Raw genomic sequence first — 20,642 nt, forward strand, 5'->3', positions numbered from 1 at the left:
AAGTCGTTTTTCTTTAAACAAATTGGACATCACATGAGATAAGAGTATCCTGAAATTTTTAAGGTTTTGCGTCTGTTGAAAAAAAAACCCACATTTTTTAAACCTATTCAATCCTGCATCAAACAGATTGATATACTTTAAAAAAAATCTCTAACATAAGCTTAGCGTTTCAGATAATTAATTTAGAACAATTTGGTTTTCCAAGCGCCCATCATTTAGGAATAACAGTGAAAACTGACCAACTCGCAGTAAGCCAAATAGTATGGTAGGGTTGAGTATGTATATATTTTCTACTGTACGTTAAGCAATGAAATGGTTCAATACACGTGTATTACCTCAAATTTTATTTCAGATTTTTTTTTGCTTTACTTCTTCTTACTATCTGTAATCATGTCGGCAGATGAAATCATTGAACGTACATTTTGAACGATCATCTTTAACCTTTTATCAACTATTTCAGTTCTTATAAATCCGATTGGCCTTCAAATATTTGGGTTTTAAGCGTTCCTTGTGGAAGGTAAATCCAGAAATGCGCTTCGGACGCATGCAATTTTTAACGTGTTGTTTTCATTTTTTATCGATTGCATGACGATCATATATTGCCCTTTATCAATGATTTCAGTTCTAATATATATTAGTACGGTAGGAATACTGAATCGATGGTGTCGCAATGTACGTTGTGCTAGCCTCGAAAGTGGGAGATTGTTGGTATCTTTTTTTACACTGCTACCCGCAATTCACGCTGAATTAAAGAGTAAGGTCAAATATTAGGAGCCAGCTGGATAGTGTTAAAAGGTAGAACGTTAACATCCAACTCAGCATGTAATAGTTGCCGCTGTACATTAAGCGCCGATCTATCCATGTGTCGGCATTTTTGATTAATGCGTGCCGTCAGTTTAATATGTTAATTATTTAAATGATTCAGTTGTGAGGTAGTTTTGATAATGAAATATGTTTTTGTGTTGTCATTACGTTTGTATATACGTTGTTTTCTCTCTCTCTCTCTCTCCCTCTCTCTTTCTCTCTCTCTCTCTCTCTCGCTTGGAGGGGGCTTGCATATGCTTAGCCTGTTACACCTTTCAATTCAATATATTTTGAAGTAAAAAAAGAACACTGTTTAAACAAAATCGTAATTATACCCCACGCAACGAGTTGCGGAGGGTATAATGTTTTTGACCCGTCCGTCCGTCCGTCTGACCGTCTGTCCGTCTGTCCGTCCGTCCGTCCGTCCGTCCGTCCGTCAGTCCGTCAGTCCTGTTTCTTGTCATCGCAACTCCTCTCAAACCACACAACAGAATTTCACGAAACCTTTTTAGATAATAAGGACATACTATGTAGTTGTGCATATCGACAGAAAATTACGATTCAATTCTTTTTCTAGGAGTTACGCCCTTTGAACTTATTGAATTTAATGTACTACTGCAACAGTTTTTCATCGCAACTCCTCTCAAACCACACAACAGAATTTCATGAAACCTTTTCAGATAATAAGGACATACTACGTAGATGTGTATATCGACAGGAAATTACGATTCAATTTTTTTTCCAGGAGTTACGCCCCTTTGAACTAATTTGCCCAATATATTACTGCAACCTTTTGTCATCGCAACTCCTCTCAAACCACACAACAGAATTTCATGAAACTGTGTAGATAATAAGGACATACTATGTAGATGTGCATATTGACAGGAAATTATGATTCAATTTCTTTTTTCTGATACAATTTTGTTTTCTTACACTTATTTTATTTCTCCAATGACAATGTGGGGACGTGGGGTATGTGAGCGCGCTCACTAAGGTTCTTTCATTTGAAATAATTTTTAAAAGTTCATATCAACGATAAACATATGAGTAAGCTGAAGTGACCAATCTAAATGGTAATCTATTTTTTTTTTTTTTGTCATATTCACTTTTTGATTTATTATTTTTAGCATAATTGAGGTCGTTTGTTGTCTCATTTTATCATGTCGAGTAGGTAAAGTGTCCGGCTGAGATCGTGTTTTTCGAGTGAATCGGTCAACCTTTTTCGAGTGAAATTAAATGCGACTAGATCGATTTACTGCTATTTCGCAAGTATGATAGTTTTATTCATGACTGTTCATCTTCTTCTGAGTACTATACATATATATTAAGCACAAAATACGAATAATGTCCACGAATTTCACTCAAATTCAGCGTTTTACATTTGGTAAGGGTTTTACTGCCGGTCGGAACAGGACCTTAGTGACAATATTTCTGTTTCCGATTCCCAAATAGATTACCATTTGGATTGGTCACTTCAACTTACAGTTGATACTCATATGTTTATCGTTGATATGAATTTTAAAAATTATTTCAAATTACGATTTTAAATTGCTGACACCTACACATAGATAGATGGGCTCTTAATGAACAGCGGCAACTATTACATAAATATGCAGGCTGAAAATAGTGTTTATGTTATATGTTTATATGGTATGAATGTATTCAGCTTTTACAAGACCAGCACGCTGAGTTGGATGTTAAAGTTCTACATTTTAATATTATCCTGGTTCCAAGCTACTTATATTTGATCTAATTCTTAAATTCAACGTGTATTGCGGGTACAATGTAGCAGTGTAAAATAGATATCAACAACCTCCCACTTTCGAGGCTAACACAACGTTCATTGCGATACTGTGGATTCGGTATTCCTACCGTACTAATACTTAGAATTGAAATCAATGATAAAAGGCAATATATGATCGTCATGCAATCGATAAAAAATGAAAACAACACGTTAAAAAATGCGTCCGAAGCGCTTTTCTGTATTTACCTTCACAAGGAACGCTAAAAAGCCGACTACTAGAGCATTTTCATTATTCACGTATCTGGATACGTGCACGGATCGACTTATACGTATCGGGCAGATTTGTATAAAATTAATGATCTAGCCCGACCTCAATTAAAACTAAATTAAAATCAAATGCATTATAAAATATCTTCATCGGGACCAACTTGACTTAATTTATCCTTTCCTCATATACGTGTTATACGATACGTCGATACGGATATGCCAGCAAATACGTGAATAATGCAAATGCTCTATTTGAAGGCCGGTGATTTCTTAGAACCGAAATAGCTGATAAAAGGTTAAAGATGATTGTTTAAAATGTACGTTCAATGATTTCATCTGCCGACATGATTGCAGGTGGTAAGAAGTCGTAATGCAAAACAAAAAAATCTGAAATCAAATTTGAGGTAATACACGTGTATTGAACCATTTCATTGCTTAACGTACAGTAGAAAATATATACATAATCAACCCTACCTCCTAAATGATGGGCACTTGGAAAACCCAATTGTCCTGAATTAATTATCTGAAACGCTAAGCTTATGTTAGCGATTTGTTTAAAAGTAGATTAATCTGTTTGATGCAGGTTCAAATAGGTTTAAAAGATGAAAAACCTTTAAAATTTCAGGATACTGTTATCTCATTAGTTGTAAAATTTGTTTAAAGAAACACGACTTCTTCTTTAAATTAATATTTGTGCAATCAAAAATAATTTGATATATTTCGTGATTTTTATTCCTAACTAAGAATGATCATAATCAGAGCCGTGTTTCTTGTTTTAAAACTGATTCTCTGCTTTTGAGAAATATTTATTTTGTTATTCAATTTTTCACCACTTACAACTGTCTGCCTCTTGATTTTTTTTATACATTTACTTTTAAGTAACAGTTACTGTTCATTTCATTTTGTTTCGTTTCTTTTCGTTTCGTTCGTTTTGTTCCGCTATTATTCCGTTTCGCACTTTACAGGTACCCCGAACGCAATAATGATACGTGTGGTCTCTTTTCGCCTGTTTTCTATTTTAGTATTTTAATCAAAAATCAAAAAAATCAAACTTTCAAAAAGCGAAATAATCATGTTAAGTTTAGTACTTTTAAAGTTTGATCAAATATCTAAATTATCAAATTTTAAAATGATTTTTAGAATTTTAAAGTTTTAATTATTTGATGAAAATTTTTAAATTTAAAAAAATTTCAAAAATTTGGAATTTTGATATTTTAAAACTTTGAGCAAAATTCCAAAAAAACTAAAATTTGAAAACTTTTTAAAACTTTGAATTGATAAGTGTAACACGGACATAAATCAAGAAATCAAGCATCTTGAAAATGCTTCAGAGAATTTTTTGTTTGAATCAGAGACTAATAATAAATGCAAATTCAAATGATAATGTTAATGTTTTGTATTAGAAACATATTCGTGGAAGTTTTTCCCCGCGGCCAATGCAACAAGCCTTTGGAATTTTTTCGTCTTCTATTTTTTTTATTACAGAAAAATCTTCGAATATTTAAAATAGTCTGCAAATACAAAGGACGAGGGGAGCTATCAGGATTACTGTTTCAGATGATAGAATATAAAAGAAACGGGTTTGAATAACGAGAATATCAAACATTGTTCTGGGAAGGTCAGAACATTTTATAGCAAATAACTTGAGCCTCAAACGTTGTATACTCTCATTTTGATTAACAACTTCTCTTATGCCCTGGCGTCATAAGAATGCACGATTTGTCACAGGACGTTCTAGGCAAAAAATCAATGTTGTTGCGATCATTCATTTGATACACAACCTTATTGTTCCTTTGAACAAACATCTGATTCGTAAATGATATCAATTTAACACCGTAGCAAGATCTTTGAATATGGGTTTTATCGGTAATAACATTGGTTTTGTATTTGATAAATTAACAAATAACTAAACATGTATAGCTTTTAATGTATTATAAAGTATAAGTCCTAGATCCTGTTGATATTATGTACTTATTTTTTATTTTTTGGCATTGCACAAGGTGCTTTTGTAAGACTGTTCATTACGTCTTCAAACTAAATCCGATGGATGTGTTCTGATTGACAACTTAGTCTGAGAGAACGTGATTTATTTATATTTTTTTATTGTCATGGAACTAACTTTTATTAACTGCAAGTAATACTTTATGGGTTCTTTTTGTCTTTTGTCTTTTGTCTTTGTGTAAATTGTTTTAGTGCTTCCTTCCGATCGGATGAGTCGAGCCATTTCCAACAGAGACAATGGTATAACAGCAGGAGGAGGGTTGAGCGCTCACAAGCATGTTAACCCCGCCACATTCTTTGTGTTCCTGCCCTAAGTCATCAGCTTGTAATTCAGTGGTTCTCGTTAATTGTTGTTCTCGTTGGTTTCATTAATATATCCTCCAGAGTTAGAAAATAAAGAAAAAACAGACACGGCTTCCTCCGCTCATTTTCAGACTTATACCTCGAATTTGACGTAAGCGGTCATCTTAGTACCAGAATCTATGACAAACGAGACGATTTTTGTTTTGAAATTAAAAATTTCCTCCACTATAGCAGTAATATACCAACTTCCCCTGCATGTGGGATATACATTCCCCAACTAATGCGGTATCCAAGAGCTTTCAGCTGCTACTCAGAATTTATAAAACGTCATCAGTGTCTGAGCAGAAAGTTGATGAACCGGGGTTATGCCAAAGACCGTCTCGTCCTTTTTCTAAAAAAAAGTTCATCGGAAGATACCAAGACCTTGTTGATAAATATTCCGTATCAACTTCACAAATAATACATGATAGTCTTCAAGTATAGATTCTATGTACTGTCGTTGTTTATCATTTTAATTACGTGTTATACATATTATAGTGTTCTTTTTATTTGTCTTTGTATATTTTGTAACCTTTACTGTTTAGTCCATTTTTGCTAATATACTTTTGGCGTGGTTCAGTATTTATACATCCCGCCATTGCGTTATTGTGCTATGGTCATTTTTTGTATTCTTGTCTTTCATTTTTGCTTATGTACTATATAGTGTCTATATGCCATGTTGTTTTCTTTGTTGAAATAATTATTTGTTTTATAGTAATTAAGATTATAACAGAATGTTGACTGCTGTACCCAATTTTGACAATTTTACCTATTATGTTTGCTTGTTTTGCTCACACATTATTGTTAATATAATGGAATTATATGCGACCGTCATACAAGTGAGGGGTTTATCTAGCTATAAAACCAGGTTTAATCCACCATTTTCTGCATAAGAAAATACCTGTACCAAGTCAGGAATATGACAGTTGTTTTCCATTCGTTTGATGTGTTTGAGCTTTTGTTTTGCCATTTGATAAAGGATTTTTTTAATTTTCCATGCAGTTCGGTATTTTTGCTATTTTACTGTTTACACCACTATGAGAAACCAGACACTTTAGTCTTGGAGAACATAATTTAATTATTAGTTGCAATTTGCTGTAAACTTGTTGTCAGTAACCGTGAGTACTCTTAGACCGGAACTCTGTGTCTTTTGTCATTATGCTAGTTGTTTTTTTGTTGCTTCGTTCGTCTGAGTCAAACCATTTCCAAGCTGAATATTGCAACTGATGTTTACATTGTTATGCGGTGCTGTTACATTACTGTCCTAGATAATGGGAGGTTCAGCACTCACACACATGTAAATCCCGTCATATTCTTTGTGTACCTGCCAGGCTGCCACAAGTCAGGCGACAATATTTCAATGGGTGTCGTTGTTACATGTCTGTCATATTTGTTTTTAGTTTATCGTTTTGTCATGCATCAGACCGTTGGTTGTCTCGTTTTAATTGTTTCACGATATTATAGCTTACTATACGGTAAACTGCGACAATTAATCAATACGGACTAAAATTCGAATATTTTTGTACTGAAATAATCAGGACCAATATTACTTCGTTATTAAAAAAACAAAAATACTTATTCTATAGCCAAGTGTGTCAGCTTGAAGATAATAATCTTCAAAAGACCAAACAAGAGACTCTAAAGAGCCTGTGTCCTTCACATGCATCTTCAACAATGGCTACATTTTAGTAAAAATCATCATTAAAGGGGAATAACTCTATTAAGCGTTAACTGCCAATTTCAGTCATGTTGGCATATTTGTAGATCTTATCCTGCTGATATTTTTTCCTGTTTTTAGTTTCTATTTATCTGTTATAGTTTTCAAGATAATAGGCAAAAAAACGTTAAAAATCATCATTAAAGGGCAATAGCTCCAATAATGAGTCGACTGAAGATTTCGGCAATTATAGGTTATTTGTGGATCTTGTCTTGCTGATCATTTGTGCTATCAAAAATTTCTATCTATCTATAATTATAGTTTTCAAGATAATAGGCAAAAATGTAAAAAAAAATCGTCATTAAAGGGCAATCAATACCTTCAATAAGGATCGACTAACAATTTCGGTCATGCTAAACTTAATTGTAGATCTCGTCTTGCTGATCATTTTTGCTATTTAAAGTTCCTATCTATCTAATATAGTTTTTAAGATATTAGGCAAAAGCGCAAAACAAATGTAAAAATCGTCATTATTTATAAGGCAATCACTCTAATGAGGAGTCGACTGAAGATTTCGGACATGTTGACTTATTTGTAGCTCTTGTTTTGCTGATTATTTTTGCTATTCAAAGTTTCTATCATTATAATTTTCGAGTTAATAGGCAAAAATTTTTAAAAAATGGTAAAATTCATCATCTAAGGGCAATAACTCATACAAGAAGTCGTCTGACAGTTTTGATGTAATTGAACAATAGGTATAGAGCTTAACATTCTGACCATTTTAGCCCTGTCAGGATTTTCTCTTTTCATAGCGGTTTTAAAAATAATACGCAAAACTTGCATTTTACCCCTATGTTCTATTTTTAGCCATATCCGCCATCTTGGTTGACAAGCGGGGTCATCGAACACATTTTTTTAAACTAGATACCCAGTAATGATTGTTTGGTTAAATTTAGCCCATTAGTTTCAGAGGCGAAGATTTTTGTAAAAGTTAACGGAAGACGACGACGACGTACGACGGACGCCAAGTGATAAGAAAAGCTCACATGGCCCATTGGACCAGGTGGGAGCTAAAAAGGAATTCAAGTAAAATATAGATATTCCATGATCAGCATAGCACTCTTAGTAAACGCCTCAAATAAAAACAAGTAGATGGGGTACAATTGCTAATGAGACAGTTTACTATCCACCAAAGACAAAGGAACAGGGCTTTGTACTCTAGATCACCGTGCTGCCTCCAGCAATTTGCAAAACTCATGCATTTATATTATGTCCCAAACATTATGAATTTCTATATACTTTATATACACAAATATAAAACAAGGTAATTATTTTAAGATATTCCGAAGAATATTTATTTATCTATTGTAAACATTTTCTGTTGTCCAAAAAGCATTGAATTACACTACGTTGTTATCAAATTAGTTAAGACTATACACGAACGTTTTTCCTGTTCTATTTGCAACTAACATCTTACAAGTTGATCTATCAACGTGTATTACTTTTGGCTCCTTCAATCTATTCTCACTAGTTAGAAGCTGTCTATAGTGCTGGCCATTTGGAGAGATAACAACTACATTGTTCGTTTTATCTCCTACTACGTACACATTTCCATCTCCGTCTACAGATATACCCAAAGGTACTTTAAGAACACTTTCATTTGTGAATACCCATCGTATGTTTCCTTGAAAATCAATACAGGTTACACTATCGTCTTTACAGTCTGTATAGAAAATATTGTCTCTGAATGTTGCAACATACGAAAAATCAGTTACTTCAGTTTTAGTAATGTTAACAATAGATTCATCATTGAGGTTGATCATTTTTATTCCATCTTTTCCAGCACAATAAATCAACTTGTCTTCACTGTATGTTACCCCAGTGTTTACTGAATTCAATTCAAATGTTTTCTTTACTTTCCTTGTTTTTAAGTCAAATAATTTAACTTGAAAGGAGTTATTATAACCAGATGTCACAGCAACTGAATCATCTCCTATGTATGTCACATCGAATACAGGACCGAAGTCTCCGATCTCAAAATCCAGGAATCAGACAGAAGCGTACATCCCCTGACACTAAACAGCTGTGTATCAAGTGTCTGTTGCAATGTAGGTGTTAGGCTATCGATAGTCACAGATGTTACAGCTACCATCATCTGAGCTTGTTTATCCTTCTGTTTCAGGATTGGTATATTACATGGATCTGCTGTCACCACGACATCTCCAAATTTCTGAATGGCGGATATCAAACCTTGCAAGGAGGGATCAATCTTGCACGAAAAGCAAATTTGATTCGCACCATCACTTTTGACTATTGATTGAATGTACTGTTCTTCTGCTACGACATCTTCTTCCATGTGTTTCAAAGCGAGGAATGTTTGCAGCTCTGATGCGTACTGCTTTATATTGCCAATATTTGTTTGGTGTTCTGCGATCTCTTTTTCCTTGTTTATTAATGACTTCAGTTGTCGTCGTATTTTGTTAGTTTCTTCTTCTTCCTTCGTTTTTAATTCTTTCAATACAGCATCCTGTAGTTTATCTAGATGAAGATTAATCCTAGCACGAGTTTCTAGAACCTCTTTTTCAATTTCTCTACTCTTTTTCCCGATTGACGCCAAATTGTCTTCCCGGTTGATTCGAAGTCTTTTAATATTCTCTGCAATTTCTGATAAGGTCTGTTCGATGTCTGCAAAAGCATTTGAAGATTTGATGTTTCGTGTTATATCATCGATATCGGTCAATTCTTTACATTCCATGTGTGATTCCACTACACATTTCTTGCAGCACGGACAGTCATGCTTTTTACAGAACAGCACGTATTTCTCATTGTGCTTAGCACAAGAACGTGCCAATTTTAATACTTTGTTTGGCAGTTTCTGATACTCTGCAATAGATACGGTTTGATGATTTCTTGATCCTTTTGAAATACCATGATGGTCTTTACATTCTTCACAGAGCCCTTCATCACACTCTGAACACCAGACAACTGATGGTTTTGTAATGTGGCGATAATCACACACCCCGCAAACACTCCAGTTACTTGCCATTATTCTGCAAAGAAAACATTTAAAACTGTTTTAAATATATACGAATTCGCAGACTTGTCAGACCTGTTTTATTTTGAACTTCATTCACGATTCATGAAACACTTTTTTATCTTTTATAAAAGAAACAAATACTTAATTAAAAACCAATTGTTCAGAGAACAATTGAAGGTCTTTCCACATTACACATCTAAAAAGTCGATAAGAAACTACTTCCAGGTTTACTCAAAGTTACTATTGGCTTCCAATCAAAGATTTCTACATACTGATCACCTCATTTGAAACTTCATTCAAAAAAGTTTGATCATAAGTTTCCAGTAACCTGACTCATTTATGTATGATTTAAAAAAGATGTGGGGTATACGTCAATTCTACACCAACCTGACGAGACCATTGTTTAAAAGACACAATTAAAGAAAGACATCTAGACGTTAACATAAGGTCTGAACAAAAGACATATGTTTAAACTCTAAATATCTCTGCGTCAAAATAAACTTGTGAATAAATTAACAGAGACTATCAAACATGTCAAAAGGCCTGGAATAGTGTAATTTTTAAACACCATTGTTCTACATAAATTATATATAAAGTTGAATTCTTTGATTCGTCGTGTTTACGTCATGCCGGCTAACAAATTGGACCTCGTTATTTCAGCAGTATAGATAGTGTGGTGCCGTTAGTTTGTATAGGAAGAACCAGTCCACATTCTACAGCATGCTGTAGTATTCCCTGTGTTGCGTGACGTAATAGAGAGATTCTCTTCGACTTCCGTTAGCTATTTTTCAACACGTTTATATTGTATGCTGTCTGCTAGACTGATTATATTCATCAGACATCGACAGTTTAGAACAGGTATTCTGTTTAATACATACACCTAACTTATTTGTACCATATCGGCACAATATTGGCGTCGTCGACAAAGAAGTTTCCAACTATTATTTTTTTAGCAAGTTAGGCGGACTCCACGAGGGCGCCTTTGCAGATTTAAAAACTTTTGATGCTTCACGATTTGTAAATTCACTACGTGCGCATTACCATAAATTTACTTCAGATTGATTGTAGATTTAATTGCATCAAATTTTTACAGTTTAGCACGTATGAAATCTTCATATTTGATATTTTTTATCAGATAAGGTTAGGAACTTCCGTTTAATCGCCATTAGGTCCTTCTTCACGGAAGTCATTTGTCTGCAATACTCCATTGCGCAGAAGCAAACCGGAAACAGTCTTGATTTCAGTAAATTAGTTTCGTACATTATTTTATACTGAATTTAGACTGATATTTAATATTAAAGAAGGTATATACACTCATAAATATTTATGAACAACATATAATACACCGTATAATAAAGTACAGTGTGTTAGCTGAGTCTCTGTTCCAGTTCTATCCTTTTTGTTGCCTGCATTTTGAAATTGTAAAAGAAGTAGCTTTTATTGAAAACTTGCATTGTTTATGTCTTGAGTCACACATAAAAGTTGTGATTTTGAGATTTATTTGCCTTGAGTAATTACTCAGTGCATATTGTCATACTGTTTTGAGTTGCAGTATATTGTAATTTGAAATATTTAAGAATATTGTAATTTGAAATAAAGACAACATGGCAGGAATTGGGGATGACAATGAACTGACTCAGAAGGAAAACATTGAAACAGAGGAGTTGACACATGATGAGATATTAACAAAAGAATACATAGCTGATAATACTCTAACAGAACACACTGAAAATACCAAAATGTCGTTGGAGCAGCTATATCAAGAGTTTCAGGCGGATAGAAAAGCAAATGCAATAAGAGCTGCTGAGACTGAAAACAGAGTGAAACAAAGTGAGGATCGCATTGAACAAATTTTCCACGGTTTGATGAATATTCAAGCCGAACAAAAAGAAGCAATGAAAGCTAGTTCAGAAAACATCGGGGCAATATCCCAACAAGTGCAACGGTCAGAACAGAGAATTGACAAGAAGATTGATGCTAACGGTAAACGTTTAGAAGAATTAACATCGGATAAGTTTAATGCCTTGGGAAGACGGCTGGAGAAAATGGCTGCTGCTAATGACGAGGCAAGTACTGTGCAATTTAAGAGCATTTGAACACCCAGGTTCATTTCAGCAGATGGCATCAAGTGTAAGCAATTTGGTTAACAGGAGGAATAAGGAAGTCAAGCTCCCCTCTATGGATTCTCCTGTTAAACAGAAAGTTGAAACTAGTCCATATATTGCCAGTACTCCATTACTGCAAAATTTGGTCTCTCACCAATTATGTCAATTGATCAGACTACACAGCCTGAATCCAAGGCAGGTGCAATTCCAGTATCAAGTGCCAAAGGTAATGTGTTAGGGCCCTCGGCTCTGCACAACACAGTGTTGGTTAAACAGCCTCAGGGTAAAGGCATGCTAGAAAGTGTTGGTAGTGAGCAGGAATTCTATCATATACAAGGTTCGTTGCCACTACTGAGTGACAAGGGAAGCCTGCCAGGGCCCCCGGCTCTGCATGGGACAACCTCAGGTATGGTAACACAGCATCCATTCAAAGGCATAGATGGAGCATCCACGGAATATAAACCCCAACATTATACTACTCCAGCAACGGCTACTTTTGCATCGTCCTATATTGGTACGCCTTATGTAGCTCAAGGTATCCATGTTAGTACACCATTACACGTTGCACCAGCTGTAAGTAGCGAATCATATGCAGCTTCCTTAGTACAGAGTAGACCAGCTCTGTACCCTCATAAAGGATCAATGGTACAACAACCCCCGCCTGCGTTTATGACCCCTGTGATGACAGCAGTCTCATCGACAGGCCCGTCACCAATGCAAATTGACACTAGCAGGTCGTCAAGATACGCACAAAAAAGCAAAAGGAAAGAAGCCACAGCTCTTCGTCAGACTCCTCTCTTGATAGGGAGTACTCCAGATGGCAGGAAAACTCTGGGGCGAGAGACAGGAGTAGAAGTCTTCAGCTTCCTAAAATGCAAGTTTCACAGGAAGAGGTTTTCTTACTTGGGAAGCCTTTATCTATCAGTTTGAAAGATCAGCAGGAAGGAGACAATGGGAAAATAGAAATAAAGTTTGCCGACTATTGGACTGTCTAGCTGATGTGGCCTTAGAATATGCAAGAAAAGTCAACATCGACGATGACTATAAGGCTTTAAGGAAAGCACTGAAACAGCGTTTCAGCAAAAAGGACGAACCTGTCTCAGCAAGACGCCAGTTGCAGTATGTGAGGCAGCAAGACAGTGAAACATTGGAGGAGTTTGCTGAACGGGTCCATTTTATTGCAATGGATGGGTATGATAAATGTGACAATTCTGTCATTGATCAAATTGGCAGAGGCATTCATCAGAGGCTGTAAGGACAAGGAGGCTGCCCGTCACGTCATAGAAAGGAACCCGGAGTCCATCAATAAGGCGTTGAAACTCATGAAAACGTTCATAGCAAATCAGAAGGCTATATATGGATCTAGAAGTCCAAATTTTGCTCACAGACAGGTCTCGTTTGCTGATAGCGCTGGTAAATCACATGACAAAGAAAGTACTAGTACTGTTAATAGTCCATTGGAAAAGGAAGTAAGGAACTTGACTCAACTTGTGACCAAATTGACAGAGGTGATGCTTTCTTCTGATCAACATACACGCGGTAGGTCTCCTGAAAGATATACACCACCTAAGTACAATGCGTATCGATCAACTACACCGCCTCCGAATCAAAGTTCATATAGTCCTCAACAAAGTTCATATAGTCCTCAACAAAGGTCATATAGTCCTCAACAGAGGTCATTTAGTCCTCAACTTCAACGTTCGCCATCACCACGACCAAACTCTAGAAATCCAGGCTACTTTAAACAACGGTCCCCTTCACCTGGCGACAGAGCTTATCCTAGCTCTACTCCAACAACTGAGTCGTTAAACGCCAACGGGTCGAGCCGGTAGGCCAACACTCGACTCTTAAATCACATGGCCAATGGAAAATACCACCTGACAAATCAGAACAGAGGCCCACGGCTTCGTCTGATATTGTTACAAGACGTACGATTGGGAAAAGTTTGGCAGTAAGGGGAACAGTGTTTCAACAAAATGCAAGCATGATTGTTGATACAGCAGCTATGATTACACTCGTCAACGAGAAATTAATACCCGAGGATATATAATGTCCCGAAACAGTGACGCTACGTGGTTTGGGGGAGCAACTGGTCATTGGCAAGATCATAAGGAACACACTCCTGAATATAGATGGGTTAGAAGTAAGGTGGGACGTGTGCAAGGCACAACTTACAGACGATGTCATTCTAGGTCTAGATATCTTGGATACGCTGGGTGCAGTCATAAACCTCAGCACTCCATCACTTACAGTGAACAACAGAGTTATACCTGCATCATTTGTTACTGGATCTGATGATAGTGCTACTCAACAAGTCTGCATTTAGCGTTCAATCACAGTCCCGCCGAATTCAAAAATGATCCTCAGCATTGATACACACAGAGGATCTGAACAAGAGTTCATTTTGAAGCCATGCCCTCTTGCCAGTGGAGTTTTAGTTTCGCATGTTGTCGGAAAAGGTAAATCTTGTCCTGTGACTATTTTATATGATGGAAATCGTTACATACGTATAAAAAAGGGTACACCTATAGGTCATTTGGAAGAGATTGACAGTATACTGGAGGAGACTTCGGAAGAAAATGAAAATCAAACTCCAGATGTCCGTCGTGGTATCGTAGAAACACAAACCCAGGTGCCCACGGCACCAGGTTTAAGCCAAGAAGAATCGTCTTCGTTGCCATCACATTTAACAGACCTGTATGAACGTTCTATAAAGCATGTGATTAGTCAAGAAGATAAGTTAAAACTCAAGAAGTTATTAATTGAATACCAGGATGTATTTGCACAGCACGACCTAGATCTTGGTTGCCTTACAGCTGTCAGGCATAAGATAGATACAAAAGACCACGCTCCAGTTAAACACCGGATGCGAAGAACACCTCTTGGATTCCAAGATCTCGACCTTGACAAGATGTTACAAGCAGGTGTTATTGAGCCATCATCTTCTGAATGGGCCTCCGCTCCAGTGCTAGTAAGAAAGAAAGATGGAACCGTGCGCTGGTGCATAGTCTACAGAGCTTTAAATGACAGAACAATAAAAGATTGTTTTCCTATTCCTATTATTGAGTATTGCTTGGACTCACTTCAAGGCACCACCACGTTCTGTACATTGGACCTTGCCAGTGGCTATTATCAGATTGAGCTCGAGCCAGAAAGCCGAAAGAAAACAGCGTTCATTACAAGATATGGGTTGTTCGAGCACACTAGAATGGGAATGGGCCTTTGTAACGCCCCAGCAACATTTCAGCGGGCCATGCAACTCGTTTTAAGAGGACTTACTTGGACACAGGTGTTAGTTTATCTTGAAGATGTCGTGGTTCTCGGTCGCAACTTCGAGGATGGTCTCATTAATTTGAGGGCTGCATTTGAAAGATTTAGACAGTATACCCTGAAGCTGAAACCGAAGAAGTGCCAACTGTTTCAGCCCGAAGTTGAATTTTTAGGAAAACTGGTGAGTGCTAATGGCATCTTCGTTTCTCCATCTAAGATAGAAGCAGTGAAAAAGTCAAACTCCCAAGTCAAAAAAAGAACTCATGTCATACCTAGGGTTTGTCAATTACCACCGGGATCACCTGCACAACTATGCAGAAATGACTGCATGTCTATACGACCTTGCCCACCAAACAGGAGAAGTTGAATGGCAACAGTGTCACGAAAAGGCGTTCCAACAGTCAAAAACGGCGTTAATAAGTGCACCTTGCCTGACATATCCTAATGCCAATGATAAATTCATATTAGATACCGATGCATCTGACACCACCATAGGTGCAGTTTTATCACAATTACAAAATGGCGAAGAAAGGGTTATATGCTTTTCAAGCCATGTCCTCTTGAAGCCTCATCGTCGTTATTGTACAACACGGAAAGAGTTACTGGCCGTTGTTAAGTTTTGTCGGCATTTCCGTCACTATTTGCTTGGTAGACGTTTTATTTTACGCACTGATCATAACAGTTTGGTATGGCTGATGCGTTTCAAGCATATTGAAGGGCAACTAGCGCGATGGTTGGAAGAATTGTCATCATTCGACATGGAGATCATACATCGTCCAGGAAAGAAGCATTGTAACGCTGATGGTCTTAGTCGCATCCCAGACGATGTTCCTGAATGTGACTGCTATCGGGCCGGACTTGATCCCACAACACTGCCATGTCATGGTTGCAAATATTGCCGAACAGTGGAGCAGATTCGGAAATGATGTAGACGATGTGATTCCATTGGCTACTAAGTCAGTGATAGCATCAATACGCACTGTTTTAGTAATCGCTGAAAATGACAAGGACATGTCCACTGACCAAGAGCCCCCGGCTCTGGCAAAGGATTGTCACTCAGATCCATCACCAAATTTAGACGATACTTTACCATATACTGATGGCGACCCATGTAGCAACTGGGCACCTGAATACCCATCTGAACAGTTAAAGATATTTCAGCAAGAAGACCCTGATTTGACGTCGAGCCAACACAGGCTGAACTACGTTTGCAAAGTAGGGCAACCAGGTCGCTTTGGTTGTGTAGACCTTGCTTTGTCATGTTTAACAATGTTCTATACTACAAATTCATAGGTTGTCCAGCACGCCAAGGCCTTTGCTTAGTTGTTCCATCAGAGTTAAAAGGAGAGGTGCTTAAAAATTGTCATGACACTAAAACATCAGGACATTTGGGTCAGAAAAAAACGCTCGATAAGTTGAAGCAGGCTTTCCTGTGGTATAACATGCGCAAAGATTGTGACGATTATGTTAGTACTTACGCCACCTGTAGTCTAAATAAAAAGGCGCATGTGCAACCTAGAGCACCACTTTGGCAGTTCCACGCTGGGTATCCGATGGAGAGAGTACATCTTGATATTCTCGGACCTTTTAATACAAGTAATAGCGGCAATAATTATGTCTTGATGATGGTGGATCAGTTCACAAAATGGGTAGAGATGGCAGCGTTACCTGAACAGACTGCAAAGTTGATTGCTGAGAAATTTATTGTGCATTTCGTGGTGACATTTGGGTGTCCCTTGGAAATCCACACTGACCAAGGACGAAACTTCGACAGTGACTTATTTAAAACACTATGTGATGCCTTGGAAATTGCCAAAACCAGAACAACCCCGTATCATCCGTCATCAAATGGCCAGGTAGAGAGGTACAATACCATTGAATTGGCCATGATTAGATGTTTTATTGAGAAAAATTGTCGTTACTGGGACAGAGACTTGCCTTTCTTGTCTATGGCAATGCACTCAATGGTGAATAGGCAAACTGGATTTACGCCGAATCAAATGATGTTGGGCAGAGAGACTATCCAACCTGTTCATCTTCTCCTCGGCATACCACAATACGGTCAGAACAGAATGACCCCTAACGTTTGGGTACAACATTTAGTCGGTAGGGTGCAAAAGATTCACGAATTTGCAAGGCACAGTCTTCACACCTCGCAGCTAAGACAAAAGCAGGATTATGACCTCAGAGTTGTTGAACATAAATATCAACCAGGCCATTTGGTGTACAAGGCAGACTCAACTACAAAAGTCGGGCAGAGCAGGAAGCTGAAATCACCATGGTGTGGACCGTTTCTTGTCGTGTCTAGTCGACCCCCATTGTACACTATCCGAGGAAGAAAAGGAGACTCAGTAGTGCACCATGACAAGTTGAAACTTTGCAACGATAGGGATATCCCGACTTGGATCAAAAGACTTAGGCATGCGTTATTCCAAGCTGAAAGTGAAATGGATGAGAGCTGGGATGATCTTGATGATACAATACCCTATATGGTGTTGACTTTAATGTTCAGGGCATGTTCGACTCAAATCAGTCCACTTTTGATAGCGTTGTTTTACCCCAGTCATTAGGTGACCCGTCCTATACCCATACTCCTTTGACACAAGAACTGGAACAGGGGCCCCAGTGTGATACAGTTACCGCTTTAGATGCTAATAGCATTGATGAACCTCCAACTTTAGACCTGGGGGAAATTTTAAGTTCGGATAAAGGTTACAGTGGGGACATTGTAAATGCCAAACTCAGCAGCACAGATGACGAGACGAGGCCCTCGGCCTTTCCGTCTTCTGAGTACACATCTAGGTATAGTAGACCAATCAGATGCCCACTACGGTACCAAACAGAATAGGTATTGTGTGGGATAATTTCAAATGTATATATGTATATATTTATTTTTGCATGTTCTTACTTAATAATATATGTGCATCATTTTCGCTAATTGTGCTTCTAATCATGTTATGTTTTGATTTCCTCTCATTCCAGGATGGAAGAGGGGTCTTGTTCAGACCAGGATGTCTTGTCACTAAGTCCGCACAGCGAGTGGCATGAGACTAAATCAGACTGTACCGATCTTGACGTGGCGGACCTAATAGTACTCGACGAAGTTGGTCCGGATGACAGTGATGCAACTGCTGATGCTTCTCCTGGAGCCCTAGGCCCTGCTGAAGGATACAGCAATATGGCAACAGGTATGTTACCAATGAGTTCCTCCTATCATGATGAACCAGGAGCAGGTGAGACAATTGAAGGCCAATCAGAAGACTGCACAGCCATAGTGCCATCTAAGAGTCGGTTGCGTAAGTGTCCTGTATGTGGACTGATGTCCAGGGAAAAGACGCGTGGGCATATGATGAAGACACATCTGCCATTGTTTTGGTCTGGCTCAACTGCATGCTGGGAATGTAGCTAGCAGGAAGTACAGGCGTCGTCCTTGGCTCTACGGCACGCCTAGGAACATAGACTCGGATGTCTCTTTGACGAAGAGCATCTACACCTATGGTGCCAAATGGTAACCGCCTGTCTCCATCGAGTCAAGTCCTGGTTTGATTGTTACGATCTTGATAGTCTCCTGCAATATGTCATTGACAGGAGGTTGTATGAAAATGCAAACAGTGGATTCAATAATCAGGAACAGCAACTCTTGGTGTACTACGCCCAGAACTATAGCCTTGATCGGCTATCTTACATCACCGCCAACCCTCCAAACCACGTCATTAGCCTTACAAATTGGGAGATCATGGCGAGTCTACTACGTCGAGTGGGCCCAGCACAACAGCAGTCCCTGATGACACCCGGAGGCTACCTTACATATGAGGGCAGTCTCATTTTAGTCCCGGTACCATCACCATCAGAGCCATTTTTATTCGTGGATAGCCATTTTCATTTGGATTTGGTGTTGATGCGGCTTCATTTTAAAACATTTCTACATATGAGTTCTGAAATCTCCCCAGCAGAGAACAACAACTCTTTTTACTATGGGGTCGCAAACTATGTTTTTCCCAACCACTGGAATGACTGGGCTGTACAAGTTGGAGTCGATCACTCTGTTTACGTATCCTTTGGGATTCACCCGCATATTGCTGCAAAGGGAGTCACGACAAAGCAACTAGAAGATCTTGAGTACCTACTGGGAAGTTACAAATGTGTTGATGTTGGTGAGATTGGACTTGATTTTACCACCCGCTGTGACTGCAGAAGATGCAATACCCCAGAACAGTGCAAGAAGCGAATGAGGGAATGCCAAGAGCAGGCACTTATACAAATGTTGGAAATTGCACTGCGCCGACAAATGCCAGTCATACTGCATTGTCGCGATGGGGGAAGTGGAGAGGCAGCAGCCCGTGTGCTTACTATAATCCGCGGGGGCTTCGCCAACTTGAAGTACCACCGCCATTGTTTCGACGGAGGTGTTGAGGAGTTGAGACAGTGGCAACGCCTTCCTAATGTAGTATTTGGGATCACTGGCAAGTTTTTGAAAGATGCAAGAGCTACATACAACACAGATGCGATATCACGAATCTTGCCTCAACAGCTGGTACTTGAAACAGATGCTCCGTTTCTATCGCCATGGTCCTGTTGTGCAGTAAACCATCCATGGAATCTTAGAGAGGTTGCGATAGCAGTAAGTGAGAGGCGTTATGTCCCACTAAACATTTTGAACTGGATAACCAATGACAACGCCCTAAAATTGTATGGTATGCCAAAGCCGAAACCAGAGTCAGCTATCTGGGGCCCTAGGCCCTGTTAGTTGGTTCCGCCGGACATCCTTAGATTTTGTACATATCTAATTGCTACCAAGAAGGTGTTGACATTCATATGTGTAAATATATACATCAATTTATTGCGTTATTGTATGACTTGCACAAGGATCGTTCAAGTTACCAAGCTAATTGACACCAACGTGTTTACAACGTTTATTTTATTTTGTTTTTGAGTTTCTTTTATAGTTTGAGAATGTGTCTGGTTCTACAGGAATGGGGCGGATGTAGTGCCGTTAGTTTGTATAGGAAGAACCAGTCCACATTCTACAGCATGCTGTAGTATTCCCCGTGTTGCGTGACGTAATAGAGAGATTCTCTTCGACTTCCGTTAGCTATTTTTTAACCAGTAAGGAGAAACAACTCCTTACTATAATGCAACCGCCATGTTTATGAGGGAAAGACCGAGTTTTGTGTTTTTACAAAAAGGTTGATTTAGCGGATCGTATATATCAGAATGACACGTAAGTCTGCCACATAATATTTCATAACATGATCTTGCGATCTATCTATATGACAATAATAATCGCACTGTAAAAACTATTGTAACCAGACGACCAAAAAGTTGTGCTATTGAAAATTATTGAAACGAAATCGCAAGATACTTGCGATTTCAACTTTTTTTAAGAAAATGAAATAAAAAAGATAAACTATTCTA

The 20,642-nt window shown here is 38.0% G+C and overlaps 2 long non-coding RNA genes across 3 annotated transcripts in view; both read right to left on the reverse strand.

Moving 5' to 3' along the window:
- The window catches only part of LOC127706078 (uncharacterized), a 208,768-nt gene that overhangs the window by 111,950 nt on the left and 76,176 nt on the right, over positions 1-20,642 (reverse strand). The window lies entirely within an intron of this gene.
- LOC127706081 (uncharacterized) overlaps positions 1-20,642 on the reverse strand; it is a 112,933-nt gene that overhangs the window by 72,045 nt on the left and 20,246 nt on the right. Inside the window, exon 3 of one of the 2 annotated variants that reach the window (XR_007984202.1) lies at positions 9,338-9,865. The exons of the other annotated variant lie outside the window; for it this stretch is intronic. This is a non-coding gene — a long non-coding RNA (uncharacterized LOC127706081). Of the gene's footprint in view, positions 1-9,337; positions 9,866-20,642 lie in introns of those variants that run through there. 2 annotated transcript variants of the gene reach the window in all.

The sequence above is a fragment of the Mytilus californianus genome, unplaced genomic scaffold (assembly GCF_021869535.1).
Source record: "Mytilus californianus isolate M0D057914Y unplaced genomic scaffold, xbMytCali1.0.p SCAF_6, whole genome shotgun sequence".
In the NCBI taxonomy this organism is placed as follows: domain Eukaryota; kingdom Metazoa; phylum Mollusca; class Bivalvia; order Mytilida; family Mytilidae; genus Mytilus; species Mytilus californianus.